A 6837-nucleotide genomic window follows, 5' to 3' on the forward strand; every position below is an offset into this window, starting at 1 on the left:
AGTGGATAGAGCACCAGACCTGGAGTCAGGACGATCTGACTTCAAATCTGACCTCAGACACTAGCTATGTGACCCTGAGCAAACATTGAACTTCTGTTTGCCTCAGTTTCCTCATCTATAAAATAGGAAAGATAATAAAAGCACCTCCCTCCCAGGGTTGTTGAGAAGATCAAATGAGATAGTAGTGGTAAAGCACTTAGCACCATGCCTGGCACATAGTAGGTGCTATATAAATATTATTATTAACCTTTGCCTGGCTCAGTTTCCTCAACTGTAAAATGGGGGTAATAATAGCCCTCATTTTCCAGGGTTGTGAAGAGAATTGTAATGAGATTATTGTAAAGCACTTACCACAGTGCCTGGCACGTTGTAAGTGCTATGGAAAGTGTTATTATTATTATTATCATTATGGATTAGGTGTGACCCTGGTCATCATGTAATCCCTCTGTGCCTCAGTTTCCTCATTTGTAAGATGAGTGAGTCGCACTAGATGGCCTCTGAGGGCCCCCCCAGCTCTGGATCTAGGAGCCGATGAGCTAGGAGGAGGAGGGAGAAGGTGTTTACAGCTGGAGGGACCAGGCAAGCCTTCCCAGGAGATGTGCCCTTGGAGTCTGTCTGAAGAAGAGTGGACCCAGCCGGTCTGGACTGCTAGAGCCCCGAGGCCGTCTGATCCACCCTTTACTTTCACAGGTTGAGGAAGTGAATCCTTTGAGGGGGGTGTGAGTGCCCTGCACCCCGGGTCACCCGAGGAGTTCAGTGGAGCTGGGACTAGCACCCGGACTTTCCATCCCTAAGACCTCACAGAGCAAGCTCAAGGCTCGTTGGGCCCAAGGTGTTAAGGCCCCCACCAGCTGCTGAGCTCCATCCCAAGAGAAGGGCAGGGCTCTTCTTACCCGCACTGTGTGTCTCCCCCAGCTCTCCCCCGGCATCTCAAACAGCAGGCAGGACTTTTCATGGGGCACAGCAGATACACGAGGCAGCTGCTCTCCGAGGACCCCGGCTCAGGGTCACTTCAGAGGGACACAGCATCCTTTGGAGAGAAGTACTGTTCAGAGGGCCTGGATGAGCCGAGCCTGGAGGGTCTGCATCTAAGGAGCATTGGACAATAAAAGAGCCCCCAGGTTGGGCTGGATCAGCTTTCTGCAGCTTCTGGGTCTCCCCAGAGCGTGCATACTGATGATAATGGCTAAAGAGGGGGACCCAGAGCTCTGCTGCCTCCGGAAGAACGAAGCTTTCCTGGACCACAGGGCACGGAATCTGGCCGGCTTTTGCTTCTGGCTGGGCCTTTAGGAGACAGACCCTTAGAGCTTGTTTGTCTTCTTTTACCAGGGAGTGAGGTAAGGTCTTGTGGGTCATGGGACTCGTCCTTGGATCATAGAATTAGAGCTGGGAGAGTTTTGAATCCAGAAGCATTGAAACAACCTAGAATCATAGGATTGTAGAAGTGGGTCTGGAAGAGACCCCAGACCATGCAGTCCAACCTCCTCGTTTTCCTGATGAGGAAACTGAGGCACAGAGAGGTCTAGTGACTTGTCCAGGGTCACACAGATATTAGTAAGTATCTGAGGTGGAATTTGAACCCACCTGTACCTAACTCCAAATTCAGTACCCTATCCACTCTACCACACTGCCTCATAGAGATTACATTGGTCAGGGAGGGGGAGAGAGGACATAAGCATGAGACAAGGAGAACTGAGGCAAGGACAGAACTCTTAGAACTGAGAGGGAAAATCAGGGAAGGCTTCCTGGAGGAGATAGCCCCGCCGAGCCTTGAAGGAAAGGAAGGAGTCTAAGAGCAGGGGATGAGGAGGGGACTCATTCCAGGCACAGCTTGAGCAGGTAATGAGGTAGAATGTGGTAAGTCAAGTTCAGGCAAGTCAACAAGCATTTATTAAGGGCCTCCTATGTGCCCAGCACTGTGCTAAGTCCCAGAGATATAAAATGAGGTCAAAGACAGTCCCTACCCTCAGGGAGCTTTCAGTCTAATGGAGAGACCACATGTATACAACTATGTACAAACAAGGCATTTACACAACAGATGGGGGTAGAGGAAAGGCATTATGGTTAGAGAGGACTGGGAAAGGAAGAGCCTTTAGCTGAGACTTGAGGGAAACCAGGGGGAGGACATGAGGACGGAGAGTTCCAGGCATGGGGGGAAGCCAATGGGAAGGTGTGGTGATGCAAGATGGAGCATTGTGTGTAGAAATGGCAGAGGCCAGTGGCCCTGGAGTAGCAGCAGCGATGGGTGGGGAGGGAAGGTGTAAGACGACCCCTGTAAAGGGGAATCCAGAGCACAAACAATTCACTTTTGGCCTATGTGCTCCTGTGTGCATATGGAGGTCTTGGATGGAGTTGGGTAAAAGTGGTGTTGTGTGGTGAAAGGGACGGTGTTCCTGTTGGTGGGAAGCTCGTAGGCAAAGGCTGGAGGTAGGATATGGTGGACCGGAGTCAAGGAGACCAGTGAGGCAGCTCTTTCTTGTAAGAATGAGAAGTGATGGAGGCCTCAGCAAGGCTGGCTCCGAGACCAGAAAGAAGCGGACATTCTAATGCAAGACCTCTAAAGGAAGTATTATTAACAAAACAAAACAGAACTCTAATTGACTAATTAGATGTGGGGGGGAGGGGAACCTAAGAGTCAGACACGATTCTGAGATTAAGAACCTCATACTCTCACCATAAACAGACCAGCCAGGAGGAAGAGCTGTTTCAGACCCTGAGTTTCCAGCTCTTTCCACCATCCCAAGCTGCTTCCATGTTTCCGTTTTGGGTGGGAGCCCAGACTTGTGACTTTATTGCCCTCGGGAACTTCCAGATGAAGAAACTCTCTCCACCAACGCAGGTTGGCCCTCACTGTGCATCTCAGAGTCTGAGTTGCCTTGAACATTGAGAGAGTGACTTGCCCAGGGTCACCCAGCCAGGATGGGTCGGAGGTGGGATGTGAGCCCAGGCTGGGAAGACTGAGGTCCAGCTCTCTGCTTGCGCTGCCTCAGAGAGATGACGCGTTGGCCTTTTTAGCCCCTTCACTTGTGCTCTTCTTGTGTCACCCGCACTCCTCCGACATGGTGGAGAGCTTCTGGACCAGGGTCCCCACATCGTGGCATTCTCTGTCTTCTTACCCACACGTATCGGAACCACAGAAAAGTCAGCTCTGGAAGGGACCTTGGAGCCCATCTACTCATAGACTCGTAGGACCCAGAGGCCCAAGAGGAGCCTAGGGTCATCTCTTCCAACTCCCTTGTGTCACTGGGGAGGAAACGTGCCGGCCAAACTGGTGAGGGAAATCTGATGTATTCTTGAGGCAGTTAGGTTGGATGGTGGGTAGAGCATTGGGCCTGGAGTAAGCAAGTTCAAATCCAGCCTCAGTCACAAGTGACCGTGGTCACTCACTTAACGTCTGTCCGTTTCCTCAGCTGTAAAAAGGGGATCATAATAGCAGCAACCTCCCAGGATTGTTGTGAGGATCAAATGAGAAATCTGTGAAAGTGCTTAGTGTAGTGCCTCGTACACAGTAGGTGCTGTTTAAATGCTTATTCTCTTCTCCTGCTCTTCCCACTCACTTACCACTTCTTTAGTCTTCTGGGCAACAGGCTGACACCAAAACTGGTGACCCGCACCCACACCCTCAGAGGCGTGGCCTGCTCTGACTTCCTGTCCAGCCCCTGGAGTGAGGAATGGACTGCCAAGGGCCACCATCTAGCCTGGCCAAGCAGTCAGAGCCTCCCGACCTCACTGGGCCACTTGTTTAGAGCCCCAGGCTATGCCCTGGTTGGTTTCCCTCTACAGCAATCGGTACTCAGGAAACGCCTTCGAGTTTAGCCTAAGGCAGCCAATCATGCAGCTCCTTCCCCATTCACCAGCAGCAGATGGAAGCAGATTGCCCATGCTTGTAGAACTTCCCACCCCATCCCCATATTCTTGTGTGAAAGGCCTCTGAACAACAAATATGAACTAAGTAAGCCACTGCCGGGGATGGAAAGGTAGAAAGACAGACTGATGGATGCAAAGGTATATATATAGAAATATATATATATAGATAGATACATAGATAAATAGGTAAATTGATCAACAGAATAGATCAATAGAAAGATAAATAGACTGATAGATGCAAAGGTATATAGATAGAAATAGATGAACAGAAAGCTAGATTGATAGGTCAATAGAAAGATAGAAATATAGATTGATGGATAGATAGAAAGATAGGCAAATAGATGGATAGATACAAAGATAGAAACATGTATATACATGGATAGATAAAGCAATAGATCAATGGAAAGAAATCTAGATAACATAGAAAGATGGGCAGATAGTTGGATAGAAAGATAAACAGAAAAATAGGTTATAGATACAAAGACAGAAATATATATGGATAAATTGATAGATCATGGAAAGATAGATTGGTGGAAAGACAGGGAGAAAGAAATATAAATAGATGGATAGATAGAACATTTATTAAGCACTTACTATGTGCCAGGTATCACGCCTTAGCACTGGGGATGGAAACAAAAGAGACAAGTCCTGCTCTCAAGGAATTTTCAGTCCAGTCCACATGGAAACATAACTTGGATTTAGGCTGTGCCTAAATGTTCTACGCGTGACCCGAGCGGTATATGCTACTGCGTCATTCCCAGCTGGGGTGGTCAGGGAAGGCTTTCTGGAGGCGGTGGGACTTGAGCTTTGAAGGATGATTTGGCAAGACAGAAGGGGTGAGGGACTGCTAACCCTAAGCCTCTAGCGCTGATCTCACCTCCCTGTGATTCTGTGCCATCTGCGCCACGCTCACCCCCTAGCTCTTGATGTCTCACTGCTGACACCCCATGGCCAAGAGCCAAACGGAAAATCTGAGTCCTTCGAAGAGGGAGGGAGGGAGTGGATGGAACAAGGGTTGCTCTCATCCACACCCATTTCGTTATTTCTTGGGGCACAATAATAGTGCATTACAACCATGTACCACGATTTCTTTAGTCATCCCCCCACAGGAGCTCAATCCTTTAGTTTTCAATTTTTGGCTGCCAGGACAAGAGCAGCTCAACAGTGAATTAACGGGATGGCTTTGGGCAAGCTGGAACAATCTCTGTGCGATATCTCTCTCCCTGTTCCTTACCTACCTCACAGGAGTATTGTAGGGATCACTCGGAAATGTCTGTAATGGAAAAGAGCTCCTTGGACAAAGACTAATTTAAGTACGAAATAATTTATCAAAGTTGACTTATTCTTGGGGTGTAAAAGAAAGAAAACCCTGTCAATGGGGACAGACACAAAATAGGCATTGTCAGGCATTGTATGACCAAACTGGCCGGAGGACCCGGAGCCATTCCCCTAGAGAGGATAAATAGTCAAAGGACATAAATAGGCTGCTTTCGAAGGAAGAAATCCAAGCTGTTAATAATACAAAAACAAAAAAAAAAAAGCTTTAAATCACTAATACCTAGAGAAACGCAAATTAGAGCAACTTTGAGGTTTCACCTGAGACCTATCAGACTGACAAAGACGACGAAAGAGGAGAACCAACAGTGGAGAGGCTTTGTGAAAACAGGTATACTTGTGCATTGTTGGTGGAGCTGTGAACTGGTCCAGCTATTCTGGAAAGCAATTTGGAGCTACGTGCAGAAAGTCACCACTATGTGCACATACCCTTGGCCTCAGCGATAGCATTGCTAGGTCTATATTCTAACGAGAGCAAAGAAAAGGTGTATACAAAAATATTTCCAGCTGCTCTTTTATTGTGGGGACAGAGGGCGCTATACATTGGAGAATGGCTGAACAAATTGTTTCAATCCTCCCCCACCCACTACCCAGGGATAAAGAATGTCCGCGAAGCTGCAGACCCCAAGTTCTCACTATGCCGAGCTTCCTGGGATGGGGATGGGGCGGGCTCGGGCCACAGCACGGATAGGAGGTGGTCACTGCCCAGGGCCTTTCTAGAGCAGGAAGGGCCCTCGGAGGCCATGAAGTCCAACCCCCTCATTTCACAGAGGGAGAAACTGAGGTCCACAGATGTAAAGCCATTAATGCAGTAAGTGACAAAGCGGGGATTGGAACCAAGTGCTCTTTCTTCTGTACAAGCTGTAGAGCTGGAAAGGTCCTTAGGTCTAACCCTCTCTCCTATCCTCAACACCTCCCTAGAACTCTAGTCCTCCCTTTCTACTAGTTAGATCTTCGAGGTTCCACTGGGGCCTCAAACTCATCTTCTTCCCCTCCAGCTCATACCTTCCTATATATTTTCTATTTTCCTCATTAAGTCAAGGTGCACTTATTAAGCGCCTACTGTGTGCTAAGTGCTCGAATTACAAATAAAAGTGGAAAACACAGATGGTCCCTGCCCTCAAGGATCTTACATTCTAATGGAGGAAAACAGCGCATAAAGGGGAGGTAGAAAACGAAGCGGGGAGAAGGTAAGCAAGGGCGGCAGCGTGCTGTTCATAGCTATAGTCAGTGCTCATTCACTTCATAAGTGCCTGCTCCTCGTTTTACAGAGGAGGATTTGACCGCGCTCTCAGAGGGTCAGACGTGGGTTTCGAACTCTTGTTCCAAAACCTCCCCCACCCTCCTCCAGCACTGTCTATTCTGAGCATGCGCCTAAGCGAGTGGGAGGGGCGGAGTTTTTCTTCGCTCTGCGCAGGGCATGCGAGGGGCATAACCCCCCCCATGGTCTGCGCTGATTGGCTGGGGCCGCAAATAGGGTTATCGCGTGGAACTCCCTACAACGACGTCACTCCCGCTTCCGCCCATATTCAACATGGCCGAGAGGGCTTTCCGCCCCGGATGCGGAAGGGGCGGGCTGCGGGGGAAAGGTCAAAGGCTTCCCAACATGGCGGCACCCCAGGCGTGAGGCCTCCG

The sequence above is a fragment of the Vombatus ursinus genome, unplaced genomic scaffold (genome assembly GCF_900497805.2).
Source record: "Vombatus ursinus unplaced genomic scaffold, bare-nosed wombat genome assembly UNPS02014768.1, whole genome shotgun sequence".
NCBI lineage: Eukaryota > Metazoa > Chordata > Mammalia > Diprotodontia > Vombatidae > Vombatus > Vombatus ursinus.